The sequence below is a fragment of the Cricetulus griseus genome, unplaced genomic scaffold, assembly GCF_003668045.3.
Source record: "Cricetulus griseus strain 17A/GY unplaced genomic scaffold, alternate assembly CriGri-PICRH-1.0 unplaced_scaffold_3, whole genome shotgun sequence".
Lineage (NCBI taxonomy): Eukaryota > Metazoa > Chordata > Mammalia > Rodentia > Cricetidae > Cricetulus > Cricetulus griseus.
This window is the reverse complement of record NW_023277030.1, coordinates 2,357,073-2,377,177: the sequence shown is the minus strand read 5'-3', so window position 1 is coordinate 2,377,177 and position 20,105 is coordinate 2,357,073.

Below are 20,105 nucleotides of genomic sequence, written 5' to 3'. Positions count from 1 at the left end.
GTACCCTTCCCATCCTACCTCCATTTCGAGCACAGAAGAAACATTGGTTTACAAACTTAACCTGTTCATTCTACACAGCTGACTACTTGTCAGTTCTAATAAGACCAGATAGTTTCACACATCCCAGATTGGGGCAGAGCCAGGAAATACCGCTGGATATGGCAGCACAAAACATGTTTTACACACAAAGATGTTCAACTCCAAAGATTCTCAACAACCCACACACACATCAGCAGGAAAAAGGGTCTAGGATTTGAGGTCTTTAAACCATAAACTGGCATGTCTAAAACAACCCCATTTAATAATCAGTGAATGTTGGAATTAGGTTTAGGCATCAGGCTGGTCTGCCACTGCTTAGTTGGCATAATGCATTCAGGCGATAGTCTTGTCACTCCAGACAAGGTCCCTTGTGTCGTAAGTCTGCAGGCAGTTGTAATGAAAGACCCCGGGCAATCATGCTCTCTAACTCTCTCTCTCTCTCTGACTCTCTCTGTCTCTGTCTCTGTCTCTCTGTCTCTCTCTTTCTCTCACCTTCTGTTTTCTCTCTGCTCTTGACTTCCTGCTCAGTCTCTTAGATACATTGTTTCTTCTTCTGTCTCTTCCACTCTCCCTCTCCCCCATGTCTGATACTCTATGATTAATGGACTGTCTATGGTTCATGTTCCATTGGTCAGGGTTCCATCTCCATAGCGAGTAATTCCATTCCATGTAAACAAAAGATGAATATTGGAGCTGTGAAAACCGTGGTGGCTTTCTCTGTGAGCTCTCTTCCCACCCATGTTGGGGTGAGTGGGAGACCCAAGATATCTTTTTTCTCAGACATACCATTCGGTGCTACACCACTTCACCTATGAATGATTCACAAAGATGAGATCCAACACCGCATAATCTGGGACACTAGTGTGTTTCCATTTTAAGCATTCAGCAGTTCTTCCCACTCTTTTTTAGGTCCTCTTTTTGCCTGGACTTTTTCTGCATTTTTTGTTTTGTCCATGGCCGCAGTTCAGGGTGATTCTAAGTGTTGAGTTCTTCCTCACAGAGGCACCATTGGCCTTGTCCATTGGAAATACATCTTATGTATACGGGATTCTTCTGGTTATTGCTTCTGTGGAAAAACTATTCAAAGACATTTTGTGGATGAATGTTATCTTTCCTAAGAAGGAGAATAATGGAATTATAAAATGAAAAGACTCACATTACCCAACTAAAGGTGAGTTTTCCATGGTTAACTTCCTCAAGTGGGGTTTACATTCCATTATTTAGACTAGACTGAAGGATCATTGTACTTCAGCAACTTGGTTGCATGACATGATATAAGCAGCAGGACATAGTTCATTAGACAGAGAAGGCATCTTTCATGAGTGGATTGTGAGCCTGAAGAGCTCTACAAGATCTGCACTAATCTCAGGCTACACTGTGTTTGTCTCTGTTCACATGTCTGTGTCTCTGTCTATATCTCAATGTCTCTCACTGTCTCTCAGTCTGTCTGTCTTTGACTCTGCAGCAAAGGTGTAAACCTTCACATGTATCTAGTCTGGAAAGGTATATGCCTGAACTGAAGTTGGTCAGTCTGACTCACTCTGTCTCTGTCTCTCTTCTCAAATTGTACTTCCCTGTCTTTCACTGTTGCTGTCTCTCTGTCTCTCTCTCTCTGTCTCTGTCTCTGCAACCAGGACTGGAAACTGAAGCTGCAACTGGTCTGGTTTGGATAGTTCTCAGCCTGCCTTGTGGGCAGCTGTGTATGTGAACTTTGTTTATCGAGTCACTTTCCTTGTCTCATCATTGTCTTCAGTCACCATTTTCCTTCTCTCTCACAATCTCTAATGCTATGGACAAGGACACCAAGGGATCTATGCCAGATTTCATGATGAGCTGATTTTAAAGTTGGCCTTAAAGAGAGAATGAAACATGTCCCAGATTTCTGTCTTTCTCATCCTGCTAGTGGTCATAGTCTCTCCTTGAGTCTACAAATATGGGGTACATTATAAGTCCAAATCAATCAGAATACCAAATGAAATTCTAACTCATTGCACTGGGACACATTAGAGGTTCAATCCACTGGCCTGACTTTATCTGCCACTTTCATAATACATGGATATCCACAGCCTAGTTGTTGCTACCATAATTTGCATGCTTATGTGTCTAAAGTTTATGTTTTCACAAATCTATAGGATTCATGTAAGTTCAAGGGAGACTAAATGGGCCAATTCAAACAGTTCTGAAGATTCACTAAGTTAAATTGGATCCAGCTATTGCAAAGTGCCAGTAACCCATTTTTGACCTCATTGCATTTACACTCTGGAACAACCCACGTCCTCTTATCATCCTCATCTCCAAATCCAGGACAGAAGAAATATTGGTTTCTAAACTTAACCTATTCTTTCTACACTGCTGACTACTTGCCAGTTCCAAGAAGATCTAGATAATGTCAAAAAGCCCAGATTGTGGCAGAGCCAGCAAATACTGCAGGATATGGCAGCAGAAAACATGGTTTACAAACAAAGATGTTCAACTGCTAAGATGCTCAACACCCCCTGAACATCAGCAGGAAGAAGGGTCGAGGATTTGAGGTCTTTCTACCCTAACCTGACATTTCTAACACACCACCATGTAATAATCAGTGAAGGTTGGAATAAGGTTTAGGCATCAGTCTGGTCTGCCTCTGGTCACTTGGCATGAGGCTTTCACGTGGTACTATTGTCAGGCAACGTCACTTGGGTGGTAAGTCTGCAGGCAGTAGTAAAGACAGACCCAGGGCAATCATGCTGTCTCTCTCTCTCTGTCTCTGTCTCTGTCTCTGTCTCTCTCTTTCTCTCTCACCTTCTGTTTTTCTCTCTGCTCTTGACTTCCTGCTCAGTCTCTTAGATACATTGTTTCTTCTTCTGTCTCTTTCACTCTCCCTCTCCCCCATGTCTGATACTCTATGATTAATGGACTCTCTATGGTTCATGTTCGATTGGTCAGGGTTCCATCTCCATAGCAAGTATTCCCATTACATGTAAACAAAAGACCAAGATTGGAACTGTGAAAACCATGGAGACTCTCCATGTGAGCTCTCTTCCCACCCATGCTGGGGTGAGTGGGAAACCCAGGATATCACTTGCACAGACATACCAACCGGTGAGAAACCACTTCACCTATGAATGCTTCAGAAGGATGAGATCCAACACTGCATGAGCTGAGACACTAGTGTGTTTCCGTTTTAAGCCTTCAGCAGTTTCTTCCCATTCTTTCTCGGGACCTTGTATCACCAGGACTTTTTGGGCAATTTCGTTTTATACTTGTCCGCCAATTCAGGCTGATTCTAAGTGATGAGTTCTTCTTTAATGAGGCACCACCAGTCTTGTCCATGGGAAATACATCTTATATTTGCGGGCTAATTCTGGTTATTGTTTCTGTGGAACAAATGTAAAAAGACATTTTGTGGATGCACGTAATCTTTCCTAAGAAGGAGAACAATGGAATTATAAAAGGGTAAGACTCACATTACCCACTTAAGGAGAGTTTTCCATGGTTAACTTCCTCAAGCGGGCTTTACATTCTATTTATTAGACTAGACTAGGTATGATTGGACATCAGCAACTTGGTTGCATGACATGATATTAGCAGAATGACATAGTACATTTGGCAGAGAAGGCATGCTACATGAGTGGATTCTGAGCCTACAGAGCTGTACATGATCTGCACTGATCACAGCCAACACTGAGCCTTGGTGTGACTGTGTCTGTCTCTGTCTGTTTGTCTGTGTCTCTGTCTATATCACAAAGTATTTCCTTGTCTCTCAGACTCTCTGTCTCTGACTCTGCAGCCTAGGTGAAAGCCTGCACATGTACCTGGTCTGGACAGGTCTATGCCTGAACTGAGGCTTGGTCAGTCTGACTCACTCTGTCTCTGTCTCTCTTCTCAAATTGTACCTCCCTGTCTTTCATTGTTGCTGTCTCTCTGTCTCTGTCTCTGTCTCTGCAACCAGGACTGGAACCTGAAGCTGCACCTGGTCTGGTCTGGACAGGTCTCAGCCTGCCTTGTGGGCAGCTGTGCATGTGTACTTTGTTTATTGACTTTATCTCCACTTCTCATCTATAACTTGAGTCACCATTTTCCTTCTCTCTCATAATCTCTGATGCTATGGACAAGGACAGCGATGGATCTATGCCAGCTTTTATGAGGAGCTGATTTCAGAAATGGAGATTGTAAAGTTAGCCTTCCATAGAGAATGAGACATTTCCCCAATTTCTCTCTCTGTCATCCTGCTAGTGCTTTCAGTCTCTCCTTGAATCGAAAAATTTGGTGTAAGTTGCAAGTCTGACTCCAACAGAGTACCGAAAGACATGCAAAAACATAGCAAATTCATAAAATTGAGGTGCATTCCATTGGCCTGAAGATATCCCCCACTTTCAAAATACATGGATGCTCACAGCCTAGTGGCTGCTACCATAATGAGGATGATAATGTGTCTAAAGTTTATGTTTTAACAAACATAAAAGAATTCTGGTAATTTCAAAGGGCCAAATCAAACCGATTCAAACAGTTCCGAAGATTCACTAAAGATAAATAGGATTCAGTTTTTGCATGGTGGCAGTCCCCTATTTTTGACCTCATTGCATTTATACACTGGGACAAGCCATGTTCTCTTACCACCCTCACCCCCAAATCGAGGACAGATGAAATATTTGTTTCTAAACTTAACCTATTCTTTGTACACTGCTGGGTACTTGTCAGTTCTAAGAAGATCCAGATAGTGTCACACAGCCCAGATTGGGGCAGAGCCAGCAAATACTGCAGGATACGGCAGCAGAAAACATGGTTTACACACAAAGATATTCAACTCCAGGATGCTCAACTCCACCCACATCAGCAGGAAGAATGGTCTAGGATTTGAAATCTTTATACACTAGCGTGGCATGTCTAACACACCACCTTTTAATAACCAGGGAAGGTTGGAATGATGTTTAAGCATCAGACTGGTCTGCCCCTGGACAATTATCATGATGCATTCAGGTGGTATTATTGTCACTCCAGACAAGGTACATTTGGAAGTAAGTCTGCAGGCAGTTGTAAAGACAGACCCAGGGCAATCGTGCTGTCTAATTGTCTAATTCTCTCTCTCTCTCTCTCTCTCTCTCTCTCTCTCTCTCTCTCTCTCTCTCTCTCTCTCTCTTTCTCTCTCTCTCTCACACACACACACACACACACACACACACACACACACACACACACAAACCTTATGGTTCCTTTCTGCTCTCTGCTGTCTGCTCAGGCTCTGACAATCTTTTTCTCTTCCTGTCTCTCCCACTTTCCCTCTTCCGATATGTTTGAAAATCTATTGTTAATGGACTGTCTATGGTTCATGTTCAATTGGTCAGAGTTCCATCTCCATAGTGAGTATTCCCATTCCATGGAAACAAAAGACCAACATCTGAGCTGTGAAAACCAAGGAGACTGTCTCTGTGAGCTTTCTTGCCACTCGTGCTGGGGAGATTGGGAGACCCAGGATATCTTATTCTCACACAAAGTAACCAGAGAGACACCACTTCAAATATGAATACTTCACAAGGATGATATGCAACACAGCATAAGCTGATACACTAGTGTGTTTCAGTTTTAAGCCTTCAGCAGGTTTATCCCACACTTTCCTGGAAACTCGTGTTTCTGGACTTTTAGGGCTTTTTTTTTTGTTTAATCCTTGGCCGCCAATTCAGGCTGTTTCTACGTGATGAATTCTTCCTTACAAGGCACAATCCATCTTGTCGATGGGAAATTTGTTTTATGATTATGGGATCCTTCTGGTTATTATTTCTGTGGAAAAATGTTCAAAGATATTTTGTTGATGAATATACTCTTTCCTTAAAAGAACAATGAAATTCTAAAATGAAAAGACTTTCATTACCCAACTAAAGGTGAGTTTTCCGTGGTTAACTTCCTCAAGCATGGTTTACATTCCATTTATTAGACTAGATTGAGGGATCATTGGACTTCAGCAACTTGGTTGCATGACATGGTATCAGCAGAATGACATAGTACTTTAGGCAGAGAAGGAATCCTTCATGAGTGGGTTGTGAGCATGCAGAGCTGTACATGGTATACACTGATCTTAGCCTACACTGAGACTTGTTCCGACTGTGTATGTCTCTTTCTATTCGTCTGTGTCTCTGTCTATATCACAATGTCTCTCACTGTCTCTCAGTCTCTCTGTCTTTGACTCTGCAGCCTAGGTGAAAGCCTGCACATGTACCTGGTCTGGACAGGTCTATGCCTGAACTGAGTATTGGTCAGTCTGACACTGTCTACCTCTCACTCTCTTCTCAAATTGTAACTCTATGTCTTTCACTGTTGCTGTCTCTCTGTCTCTGTCTCTGTCTCTGTCTCTGCAACCAGGACTGGAACCTGAAGCTGCACCTGGTCTGGTCTGGTCAGGTCTCAGCCTTACTTGTGGGCAGATGTAGATGTGAATTTTGTTTATCGTGTCACTCTCCTCGTCTCATCATTGATTTGAGTCACCATTTTCTTTCTCTCTCAAAACCTCTGATGCTATGGACAAGGACAGCAATGGATCTATTCCAGCTTTCAGGAGGAGCTAATTTCAGAAATGGGGATTGCAAAGTTGGCCTTCCATTGACAATGAAATATTTACCCGATTTCTCTCTCTGTCATCTAGCTAGTGGTCTCAGGCTCCTCTTGAGCCGATAAATTTCCTGTAAGTTACAAGTCCGACACCAACAGAGGCCAGAATGACAGGCAAACACATAGCACATTGGTAATTTTGAGGTGCTTTCCATTGGCCTGAAGATATCTGCCACTTTCCAAATACATGGATGCTCACAGCCTAGAGGCTTCTATGATAATTAGGCTGATAATGTGTCTAAAGTTTGTTTTCACAAACCTAAAAGAATTCTTGTAAGTGCAAGGGGGCCAAATTGGACCGATTCAAACAGTTCCAAATTCACTACAGATAAATAGGATTCAGATATTGCATGGTGCCACTCCCCTATTTTTGTCTTCATCACATGAAGTCTCTGGAACAACCCATATCTGGTTACCACCCTCCCCTCCAATTCCAGGATGGAAGAACCATTGGTTTTTAAACTTAACCTATTGATTCTACTCTGCTGACTACTAGCCAGTTCTAAGAAGAATAAGATAGGGTCACAAAGCCAGGATTGTGGAAGCGCCAGCAAATACTGCAGGACATTGCAGCACTAAACATGGTTTACACACAAAGATGTTCAACTCCACAGATGCTCATCACCCCCCACATCAGCAATAAGAAGATGAAGTGTCTAGGATTTGAGGTCTTTATACTGTAACCTGGCATGTCTAACACCGCACCATGTAATAATCTGTGAAGGTTGGAATGAGGTTTAGGCATTAAACTGGTCTGCCTCTGCTCACTATTGTAAATCCAGGCAAGGTCCCTTGGGTTGTAAGTCTGTAGGCAGTTGTAAAGATAGTCCCAGGGCAATCATGCTCTCTCTCTCTCTCTCTCTCTCTCTCTCTCTCTCTCTCTGTCTGTCTCTCTATCTGTCTCTCTCTGTCTCTCTTCTCTCACCTTCTGTTTCCTTTCTGCTCTCTGCTGTCTGATGAGGCTCTTACATTCTTCATCTCTTCTCCTTTCTCTCCCACTCTTCCACTGCCGCCATGTCTGAAACTCTATGGTTAATGCCTGAACTGAGGCTTGGTCAGTCTGACTCTGTCTACCTCAGACTCTCTTCTTAAATTGTACCTCCATGTTTTCACAGTTCCTCTCTCTCTTTCTCTGTCCCTGTCTCTGTCTCTGTCTCTGCAACCAGGACTGGAACCTGATGCTGCACCTGGTCTGGTCTGGACAGGTCCCAGCCTTACTTGTGGGCAGATGTGGATGTGAACTTTGTTTATCGTGTCACTCTCCTCATCTCATCATTGACATGAGTCACCATTTTCCTTCTCTCTCAAAATCTCTGATGCTATGGACAAGGACAGCAATGGATCGATTCCAGCTTTCAGGAGGAGTTAATTTCAGAAATGGGGATTGAAAAGTTGGCCTTCCATTGAGAGTGAAACATTTCCCCAATTTCTCTCTCTGTCATCCTTCTAGTGGTCATAGTCTCCCCTTGAGTCAAAAAATTTGCTATAAGTTACAAGTCTGACTCCAACAGAAAACCGAATGACAGGCAAACACATAGCACATTGGTAAATTTGAGGTGCTTTCCATTGGCCTGAAGATATCTGCCACTTTTCAAATACATGGATGCTCACAGCCTAGTGGCAGGTACCATAATTAGGCTGCTAATGTGTCTAAAGTTTATGTTTTGACAAACCTAAAAGAATTCTTGGAAGTACAAGGGGACCAAATACGACCGATTCAAACATTTCCCAAAATTCACTACAGATAAATAGTTTTCAGCTATTCCATGGAGCCGTGCCCCTATTTTCATCTTCATCGCATGAAGGCACAGGAACAACCCACGTCCCCTTACCACACTCCCCTCCAATTCCAGGACGGAAGAACCATTGGTTTCTAAACTTAACCTATTCATTCTACACTGCTGACTACTAGCCAGTTATAAGAAGAACCAGACAGTGTCACAAAACCAGGTTTGGTGCAGAGCCAGCAAATACTGCAGGATATGGCAGCACAAAACATGGATTACCCACAAAGATTTTAAACTCCAAAGATGCTCACCCCCCAATTTAGCAGGTAGACGGGTCTAGGATTTGCGACCTTTCTAGCATAACCTGGCATGTCTAACACCCTCCATGTAATAATCTGTGAAGGTTGGAATGAGGTTTAGGCATCAAACTGGTCTGCCCCTGCTCACTGGGCATGATGCATTCAGGTGGTACTATTGTCCCTCCAGGCAATTTCCCTTGGGTGGTAATTCCTCAGGCAGTTGTAAAGACAGTCCCAAGGCAACCATGCTTTCTCTCTCTCTCTCTCTCTCTCTCTCTCTCTCTCTCTCTCTCTCTCTGTATCTCTCTCACTCACCCTAGCTGATACACTAGTGTGTTTCTGTTTTAAGCCAGAGATATACCTACAGCCACTATTAGTAACTCTTGACAATAATATTTATGCTGTGTGGTACATTTGCTTTGTGGATAGAAGAATGGATTTAAAAATGACTTAGTAAAATTGATTATTAGTAAAATAATAAAAGTATAGAAGACAACATGTATTTCTAATAGTTATAAAAATCCATACTATGTGTAAAATGGTATCTCCATAAAACTAAAAGCAACAATATTAATAAAGCAACAATAATAATAACTATGATAAATACTTTTTAATCTCATGATTCTTTAATTTTACCCTGAATTGCTCCTTTTAAGACTTACCACTGTGGGCCATTATCACATGATAAGAGAAAGTGCATTTGTGAACAAATAGTGTCTAAGTTGCTTTGACAGATCTTTTCCTAGTTGGAGAGAGAGAATTGACAGAAAGGAATTTACCAGTGTTTAAAATATACTTTTATTATAGACAGGCCTGATGGGCAAAATTTTAGATCAAGGAATTTCTTCCATGTATTGGATATGGATGTATATAGATATAACCTCTGCTAGTATTTGTGTTTAGGGAAAATTGGTAGATTGGATGATCCTGAAGCAATTGCAAATGAGCCTAGAAATTTGGATTGTATCCTGTCCAGTAAATTGCAAATAAAATCACTTGCTGAACAGAAAATTCTAATCCTTCCTTTGCAAGGATTTGTATGTGCTCACTAATATTTGCCATATATATATATATATATATATATATATTTATTTAACCAATTCCACTTTAAATTCAGTCTTACTAGAAATGGCACTGTGCATATAAGTGGATAAATTTCATTTTCTGTTTTCTCATCAGTGGATTGAATAAAGAATTTCTTTCAAACTCTATTGAATATATCCAATAGACTCATTATCAACATTTCATTAAGACAGATTGCTTAAGGCTTTTTATTAGATCATAGTACTGATTGGTGATTTAGTGGTAAAATATATTTTTATTCAAAGAAGTTCTTCAATACAATATATGTATTATACATATATATATATATATATATGTATGTATAATAGTCATCTACAATTAATTCACTGCTATGCAGAAGGTAGAGCATAAGACAGTATTTCATGGGCTGGAAAAATGGCTTAGAGTTTAAGAGCACTGGCTGCTCTTCCTAGAGATCCGGAGTTCAATTCCAAGCAACCACATGGTGATTTACAACCATCTGTAATGAGATTTGGTGCCCTCTTCTGGTAACCAGGAATACATGCAGGCAAATGTTTGTGTACATAATAAATAAATAAATAAATAAATCTTTAAAAAAAGACAGTTTGTCACAATATTAATTGAGAACATTGTTTTGAATTTAATAATACTTTATTCTCCTTGACAAATGCATATGCTTATAGATTTCTTGCATATGTATTTTATTTCTGGGACAAAATATTTGAGATGAATTACATAAGGCAGAAATGACTTATTTTGCCTTACTCTTTTCAGACTAAGAAAGGAAGAAAATGCTAAGATGGAGGAATGCTGCTCACATTACCCCTACCCTGAAGCAGATAAAGAGGTTTCAATGGCAAAGACACAATGTTCAAATCATGCCCTTAGTGCCCACTGATGAAATTAACACTTTCTTAATCAAATTTTCTCTTAGTAATGCCACAAACTGGGAAACCGACTTCAACACATTAGCTGTTTTGATTGATTCTTACTTAATATCTATATAACTATATAACTAATAACTTAATAAATATACCATTAAAGTTATTATCTTATGAGTAAGGCTCATAAATTTGTAAGAAATCAAGATGATTCTAAATGGAAACACATTTGAAATGGGTGACTTCTTTGAAACCATATATGTCACATAATTCATGTGTTTGCAGTTGACTGACATTATGTATTGGCTCTTTTTAGTATTTACATTTATTATTTAACGGCCAGGATCTATCCCTGGTGCATGGGCCAGTTTGTTGCAGCACATTCTCTATGAGGTGATGTCATGCTCAGCCTCAACAAAGGCAGGAGGGCTTGGTCCCTTGCCACTTGATGTGCCAGAATTTGCTGACAACCCATGGGTAGGCTTGCCCTTTGGGAAGAGTGGATGTGGGTGTTCTGTTGTGAGACTAAGTGGTGGGAGGAGTGGTAGGAGGGAGAACTTTGGTTGGAATTAAAATGAATTCAAGAATTAATAAATAATACAGAAAAAGATAACATATTATTCTTGATCAAAGTTCATCTTTATCCCTTTACTGGTTAGCAAATGGACTCCTTTTGCTATGAGAGAAAATGAGGAGGAAGATGAGGATGAAGCAGAGTTCCAAACTGAGAATAATCAAGTGATTTGCCTTTATGTATACAGGACAATACTGAAAGAATTTCTTGAGAAGGGACCTAAAGATAAAACCCACAACACAACCATGGGAGAGTTTGGTAATATTGCCTACTCCTTCAAAGTTGTCTGTCATATTGGCTTTCCCTTAGTGTCCCAGATTATGAGGATATAATATATAAATTAATCAAGTAACTAAGCATAAAAAAGATATCAACCAACACACACACACACACACACACACACACACACACACACACACACACACACCAACCTGGCCTACAATCCAAAACTATGGACAAGATACAACACTCTTGCAGAAACAAATGGAAGCAGATGCAGAAATACACCAGTAACCATTTGGCTAATCTCCAGGAGTAAATTCAAAGTGAGTAAGGAGAAATATTAGGAAAAATGGAGCCAAGACCTGATGGAAAACCCAAAGAATCATTTCACCAAAGCTAGTGAGAAGTCACTGACACATTCTTGAAAAAAATGGAAAATACATAGGACAGAACAGAACTCCTTTATTTCAGGTAACAATTGTGATTGTCTACAATATATGGTCACTGGCAGTGGATCCAACTTCTAACTCTAATGCAATAAATGACTTGCTGAAGCCCATTCTATATCGAGAGGTAACTTGGTCAGCTTTTACATGGTGTCATGGAAGCTTTAGAATTTCCTTGGTCCTGCCTCTAGGAGATAATAGGAGAGACTTAGTGTATTTCCTAGGGGAGGCCTTACCAGGACCAAGGAACAAATGAGAGGTGGGGTAGCAGAAAGGGTAGAGGGAGGAGGGGAGGAATGGAATTGGATCATAAAAATAAATTGATAAAAAATAAAAAATAACAATCACAGGTTACTATATTTTAATATCAGTGGACATAATATAAGAATAAAATCACACATGCTAATAGATGGCATATGAAAAGAGGATCTCTCCTTCTGCTGAAAACATGAAAAACAGCTCAGCAGTAAAGACACTAACTACCTCATAGTAAAAGTTTTTGAAATAATTATCCAATCAAATTGACATAAGAAACAATATGGTACTGATGGATTGCCAGTTGTCTGAATAGGGTCATGAGCTCTCACATGGTCAGTTCAGCTGTTTCTGTGGGTTTCTCCACCCTGGTGTTGACCTATTTACTCATCATTCTTCCCTTTCAGAAACTGGAATACAGGAGTTCACGTCATTGTTTAGATTTGCGTGTATTCTTCTGCTTCCATCAACTATGGAATGAATACTCTAGGATGGCTTATAAGGTAGTCATCAATCACATAATAGGGGAAGTACATTTAAGTTAGCCTCTCCACTATTGCTTAGATTGTCAGTTGGGATTATCTTTATGGATCGCTGGACTTTTTCCTAGTGACATATTTCTCTTTAAACCTATAATTTATGCCTCTATTAAGGTATGTCATTTTTGTTCTCATCTATACTTACCCCTAGTCAATATTCCTGATCCCTCATGTTTTCCTATATCCCCTCCTGTTCTCCCGTTCTCTTTCTCCCACTTACCTCTTCCTTCCCCATATCCCAAATTATTACGAGATCTTGCATCTCTCCCCTACTCTCAGGGCCCATATTTTTTTCTCTCAAGGTCCTTCTTGTTACTAGTTTCTCTGGAGGTGTGGGTTGTCATCTAGTTATCACTTGCTCTATGTATAGTATCCTTACATTAGTGAGTACATAAAATGTTCGTATTTCTGTGTATGTGTTACTTCACTCAGGAAAGTTTCTCATAGTTCCATCCACTTGATTCAATATTTTTTCCACTGAGTAGTACTCCATTGATTATTTCTATTGGATTTTCTTTATCCATTCCTTAGGCGAGGGATGTCTTGTTTTTTTCAAGGTTCCTCTGCTGTTATGAACATTCTTGTACACATGTGCATTATTCATAAATGTATATCCTTTCACAATATGCAAAGAGTGGAATTGCTAGATAGTGAAGTAGACTGATACCAAATCTTCAGGAAAAATCCTTCCATACTGACTGCTAAATTTGTTTGTACAAGTTTTCACTCCCAGCATCAACAGAGGAACAATCCCCTTTATATCCTCTCAACTAGAAACTGTCCATGGTGCTTTTTTTGTTCTGTAGCTATTCTGGCAGGTGTAAGATGCTATCTCATAGTTGTCATGATTCACATTTCCCTAATGTCGATGGAGTTTGAGCAATTTCTTAAGTGTCTTTTAGCAACTTTAGATTCCTCTATTGACCAAACTAACTCCCCATGCATCAAAATCTTCCATAGAAATCCAGCGACACTGAAACTATTAGAGAGTAATTGGGAAGTAGAATTGAATGAATTTGTACAGCAGATAATTTTCTGAAGATAACAAGAGCATAGTAACTCAGACTGACATTTCAGTCATGGGGCCTCCTGAGACTGAAAAGTCTTTGTAAGGCTGGATGAAGGCTCCAGGATGGCACACATGTTAAGTGATCAATCTCATGGTAAGGGGAGTGAATTTAAGGTTTACTCTCCACTGTTGCTTAAATGGGTGATTGGTGTCATCCTTGTAGATCTCTATACATTTCTCTACTTCCTGATTTCCCTTTAATCCTATACCTGCTCCCTCTCTGATGGTATCTCTTATATTGCAGTCCTTAGTTTATCCCACTACAAAACCAGAAGCATATGTAAGGCAAAAGACACAGCTAGCAATAAAAGATGGCAGCCCAAAGAAAGGGAAAAAATATTCACTAACCCCATATCAGACAGAGTGCTGTTCTTGCAAATTCACAAAGAACTAAAAGAAGCTAGTTTCTGAAACACCAATTAATCCATTTAAAATGTGAGCTACAGAACTAAATACAGATTTCTCTATGGAGAAATTTTAAATGGCCAAAAGACACATAAATAAGTTCTCAACATCCTAAGTCATCAGAAACGAACAATGTGAGAGCGTGAGGAGAGAGCAGAGGGAGAAAGAGAGAGAGAGAGTTAGAGAACATGATTGCCAGGGGTCTGTCTTTAGAACTACCTGCATAATTACGACCAAAGACCCTGCCTGGATTGACCAGAGTACCACCTGAATTCATCATGCCAAGTGACCAGGACAAAACAGCCTGATGACTATACCTCATTCAAACCTTCACTGATTAATAAATGGTTGGGTGTTAGACATGCCAGGTTAGGGTATAAGGACCGCAAATCCTAGACTCTTGTTCCTGCTGATGTTCTGTTATTTTCAGCATCTTTAAATTGAACATTTTTATGTGTAAACTATGTCTTGTGCTGCCATATCCTGCAGTATTAGCAGGCTCTGCCCCAATCCTGGCTTTGTGACACTATCTGGATCTTCTTAGAACTGGAAAGTAGTCCGCAGTGTAGAAAGAATAGTATAAGTTTAGAAACCAATGTTTATTCCATCCAGGAATTGAAGGTGAGGATAGTAAGTGGAGGTGGGTTGTTCCAGAGTATTCATGGCATAAGGACCTGAATAGGGAGACTGCACCATGGAATAGCTGAATCCTATTTATCTGTAGTGAATCTTGGGAATGGTTTGAATCAGTCCTATTTGGCTCCTTTGAAATTATGAGAATCCTTTGGGTTTGTGAAAAACATAAACTTTAGACACATAATTAGAGCCTAATTATGGTAGCAGCTACTAGGCTGTGAGCATCCATGTATTCTGAAAGTGGCATATATCTTCAAGCCAATGGAATGCACCTCAATTTGGCCACTGTGCAATGGGTTAGCATGTCGTTCAGTATTCTGTTGGAATCGGACTTGTAACTTGTAGCAAATTTATCGATTCAAGGAGAGACTGTGACCACTAGTAGGATGACAAAGAGAGAAATCGGGGACATTTTTCGTTCTCTATGGAAGGCCAACATTACAATACCCATTTCTGAATCAGATGCTCGTGAAGGCTGGCAAAGCTCCCTCGATGTACTTGTCCATAGCATCACAGATTTTGAGAGAGAAGGAAAAATGGTCACACAAGTCAATGATGAGAAGAGGAGAGAGACTCGATAAGCACATGCACAGCTGCCTACATGCAGACTGAGACATGTCCAGACCAGACCAGGTGCAGCTGCAGGATCCAGTCCTGGTTGCAGAGACAGAGACAGAAAGACAGCAACATTGAAAGACAGGAAAGTACAATTTGAGAAGAGAGACAAAGACAAGAGTGAGTCAGACTGACCAAGCATGAAAACATGAGTTTAAGTCCTAGTACCCATGCAGTACCCAGTACTGACTTAAGCCAGTAATGCCAGTGCAGTCGGGGACAGAGAAAAATTACTAGGATATTCTGGGTTCTAGCTGAAATTCAGGGTCTAAGGGCAATAAGGTGCAGAGTGATAGAGAACAAACAGGACACCTGAACTTTTCCTCTGGCTACATGCACACGCATGCATACATACATACACACACACACACACACACACACACACACACACACACACACACACACACACATACACACACCACTTTAACACACACACAAGGTTTAATTTTGCTGATTTAAATTGGAGTACATGACTATCTTCATCTAACAAACTGATTTTAGTGCATAGCATCAGATATAGACCATAGCAGAGCCAATAAGAAAATCCATGAGTTCCATGTATAGGTATTTGAATTTAGAGCATAAAAATTTGGAAAAACTTGGCAGTGCCTATTGAAATAGTCAATCCATCCTTTCTCTATTTTGTTCATATTTTGCAGTGCATACTTAAGCAGTCAGTCCCTCATTACTTTGTGTTGTTCATGCTATCTATTTATCTTACTTCTTTTTGCATATCATTTCTGGCATTCTGAGTTTCCATTTGTCTGCACATCTGCAAATCTTCACCATTCTTTCTAGGTGTTTTTGTGTGCCCCGTCTATCCTTGCTGAATCATTATTTCTGAATTTATTATGTGTCTTTACATTAGTAACAGAACGTAATGGGTATCTCAAAATCTTTGTTGTAATTTCCAGGGAAAGGAGTTCTATTTGATAAGATTAAATGGGATAATATGAAGTAACACAAAGCACACAATAAGCACTGTATAGGAGCAGTAGCTATTAAACTATTCTTCAAACCCTTCTTGAGCTTTCTTATTGCAGACAGTTTCTCATTTACCACTGCTCTCTTTGCCTCACTTGAATTAATACTTCCCCCCCTCCCGGCACTCCCGGTCATGCATCTTGTGCCTGCTTCACTTTGAATAATAGAAGGCATGCCTTTTGAACAGTAACTCAACATTGTAGTTAGAAACAAGTTTCTGTTGCTATCTGTAGTAGAAATTCAAAAGATATTGCATTCATTATGTTTAGATATGTTCCTGTTATTCCTGTTCTCTCCAAGATCTTTATCAAGAAGGGATGCTGGATTTTGGAAAAGGATTTTTCAGCATCTAGTGAGATGATCATGTGGTTTTTTTTTAGTTTGTTTATATGGTGGATTACATTGATGGATTTTTGTATGTTGAAACATACTTGCATCCCTGGGATGAAGCCTACTTGATCATGGGGGATGATTTTTTGATATGTTCTTGGATACTGTTGGCCAATATTTTATTGAGTATTTCAGCATCGATGTTCATGAGGTATAATTGTCTGTAGTTGTCTTTCTTATTCATATCATTGAGTTGCTTGGGTTTCAAAGTGATTGTAGCCTAGTAGAAAGAATTTGGCAATATCCCATCTCTTTCTATTGTGCGGAACATTTGGAGGAGTACAGGTATCAGCTCTTGTTTGAATTTCTGGTAGAATTCTGCAGTGAAGCCATCTGGACTTGAGCTTTTTTTGGTTGGGAGGCTTTTGATCACTGCTTATATTTCATTAGGGGTTATGGGTTGATATAAACTGTTTATCTGATCTTGGTTTAACTTTGTAAGTGATATTTATACAGAAAACTGTCCATTTTCTTTAGATTTTCAAATTTGTGAGTACAGGTTTTCAAAGTATGACGTGAAGCTTCTCGGGATTTCCTCAGTGTCTGCTGTTATATCCCCTTTTTGTTTCTGATTTTGTTAATTAGTATGCTCACTCTCTGCCTTTTGGTTAGTTTGGCTAGTGGTTAGTCTATTTTGTTGATCTTCTCAAAGAACCAACTCTTTGTTTCATTGATTCTACGCAAGGTTTTCCTAGTTTCTACGTTATTGATTTCTGCTCTCATGTATATTATTTCCTGGAGTCTACTCCTCCTTGGTGAATTTGCCTCTTTTTCCTCTAATGCTTTCAGTTGTTCTGTCAATTCTCTAATGTGACTTTTCTCCATTTTCTTCATGTGGGCACTTAGTGTTATGAACTTTCCTCTTAGCACTGCTTTCAGAGTTTCCTATAATTTTGGGTATGTTGTATCTGCTTTCTCATTAAATTCTATCATGTCTTTAATTTGTTTTTTTTTATTTCTTCCTCAAGCCAGGAATGGTGCAATTGGGTGTTATTCATTTTCCAAGAGTATGTAGGTTTTCTGCCATTCGTATTGCTGTTGAATTCTAGTTTTGATGCATGGTGATCTGATAAGATACAGGGGGTTATTTCAATTCTTTGTAACTATGGAGGTTTGCTTTGCTGCCTATTATGCGGTCAATTTTAGAGAATGTGTCATGTGGCTCTGAGAAGAAGGTATATTCATTTGAGTTTGGCTGGAACATTCTATAGAAATCCATTAATCCCATTTGGGACTTAACTTCTTTTAGATCCTTTGTTTCTTTGTTAAGTTTCTGTCTGGTGGTCCTGTCTAGTGGCATAAGGGGGGTGTTAAAGTCTCCTACTATAAGTATGTGTGATTTTATGTGTGGTTTGAGCTTTAGTAATGTTTCTTTTACAAATGTGTGTGCCTTCGTATTTGGGGCATAGATGTTCAGGATTGAGACTTCATCTTGATGGACTTTTCCTGTGATGAGTATGAAATGCCCTTCTTCATCTCTTTGATTGATTTTACTTTAAAGTCTGATTAGTTAGATATTAGGATTGCTACACCACCTTGTTTCTTGAGCCCATTTGATTGGAAAATCTTTTCCTATCCTTTTACTCTGAGGTATCACCTGTCTTTGAAGTTGAGGTGTGTTTCTTGTAAACAGCAGAAGGATGGATTCTGTCTTTGTAACAATTCTGTAGCCTATATCTTTTTATGGGTAAGTTAAGACCATTGACATTTAGGGATATTAATGTCCATTGTTCATTGGTTCTTTTTGTTTTGGATTTATTTTTGGTAGTGTCATTGTGTGTGGATTTCACTCTCCTGCTTCTTTTTGTTTTGGTAAAATTAGATTATCTATAACCTGTGTTTTTGTCAGTGTAGTTATGTTTGCTGGCTAGAAGTTTTCCTTCTGGAACCTTCTATAGTGCTGGATTTGTGTATATGTATTTTTTAAATTTGTTTTTGTCATGGAATATCTAGTTTTCTCCATCTATAGTTATTGAAAGTTTTGCTGGGTACAGTAGTCTGGGTTGACATCCATGCCCCCTTAGTGCTTGTATGGTATCTATTCAAGACATTCTGGCTTTCAGAGTTTCCATTGAGAAGTCGGTGTGATTCTGATTGGTTTGCCTTTATATGATACTTGGCCTTTTTACTTTGCTGCTCTTAATATTTTCTCTTTATTCTGTAGATTTGATGTTTTGTTTATTAATTGTCAGGGGGATTTCTTTTGTTTTCCAGTCTGTTTGGTGTCCTGTAAGCTTCTTGTACTTTCATGGGCATATCCTTCTGTAGGTTGGGGATGTTTTCTTCTATGATTTTGTTGAATATCTTTTCTGTACCTTTGAGCAGTGTTTCTTCACATTCTTCTATACCTATTTTTCTTAGGTTTGGTCTTTTCACAGTGTCCCATATTTCCTGGATATTTTGTGTTAGGGATTTGTTGGACTTGAGGTTTTCTTTGGTTGATGAATGTATATCCTCTAGGGAGTCTTCAATAGCTGAGATTCTCTCTTCCGTCTCTTGGATTCTATTAGTTTTGCTCACGTCTTTAGTTCCTGATCGTTTATCCAGTCTTTCCATTTCCAGCATGGCTTCATTCTGTGTTTTCTTTATTGTGTCTAATTCAGCTTTCATGCTTTGAACTGTTTCAAGTGCTTCCTTCAGTTGTTTGGTTGTTTTTACCTGGATTTCTTTAGATTCTTTAAGAAATTTGTTTATTTCTTGAAATTTTTGGTATGTCTTTTCCTCCATTTCATGTAATTTTTTGCTTGCTTTTTCTACTATTTCTTTAAGGGATTTTCTTGTTTCCTCTTTAAATGTCTCTATCATCTTGCTGAGATAATTTTTGAGGTCCATCTCTTCTTCATGCACTGTGTTTTCCTTTTCAGATCTTGTTGCAGTGGAGTCCCTAGATTCTGGCGATGTCATATTGGTCTTTCAACAGTTGAGTGAGTTCTTATTTTGTGTTCATCCCATATCTTCTTCCAGTGAGTGCAGTAGGGGTCTCTCTATCTCCTCTTTTTACCCTGTGGTGTGTGTGGGCCAGGAATTCAATGTGCACAGCTCTGGATGATCTTGCTTCTCCTGTTAATCTCCTCACTCTGGAGGAGTTAGGCCTCCGAAGGGGTCGTGTGTGTGTGGGGGGGGGCGTGAAGGAAGAGTGGTGTGTTTCCAGGCTCAGGGACACCTTCACTGCCTGGGCAGGTCTACCCCAAGCAGGAGCATTCCCGGGGAGATTGGGGTGGATGGTGCTTTGTAACGGAGTTGGGTAAGAACAGAGCATCACTCAGATCATTGAGGATTGGGTGGCAGAAAGGGAAGGAATAGTAGCTTGTTCCCAGATTTAGGGGGCTCCACACTGCGTGGGCATTTCTACTCCAAGGAGGCACAAGCCCAGGGAGAACTGGTGAATGATGATTTGG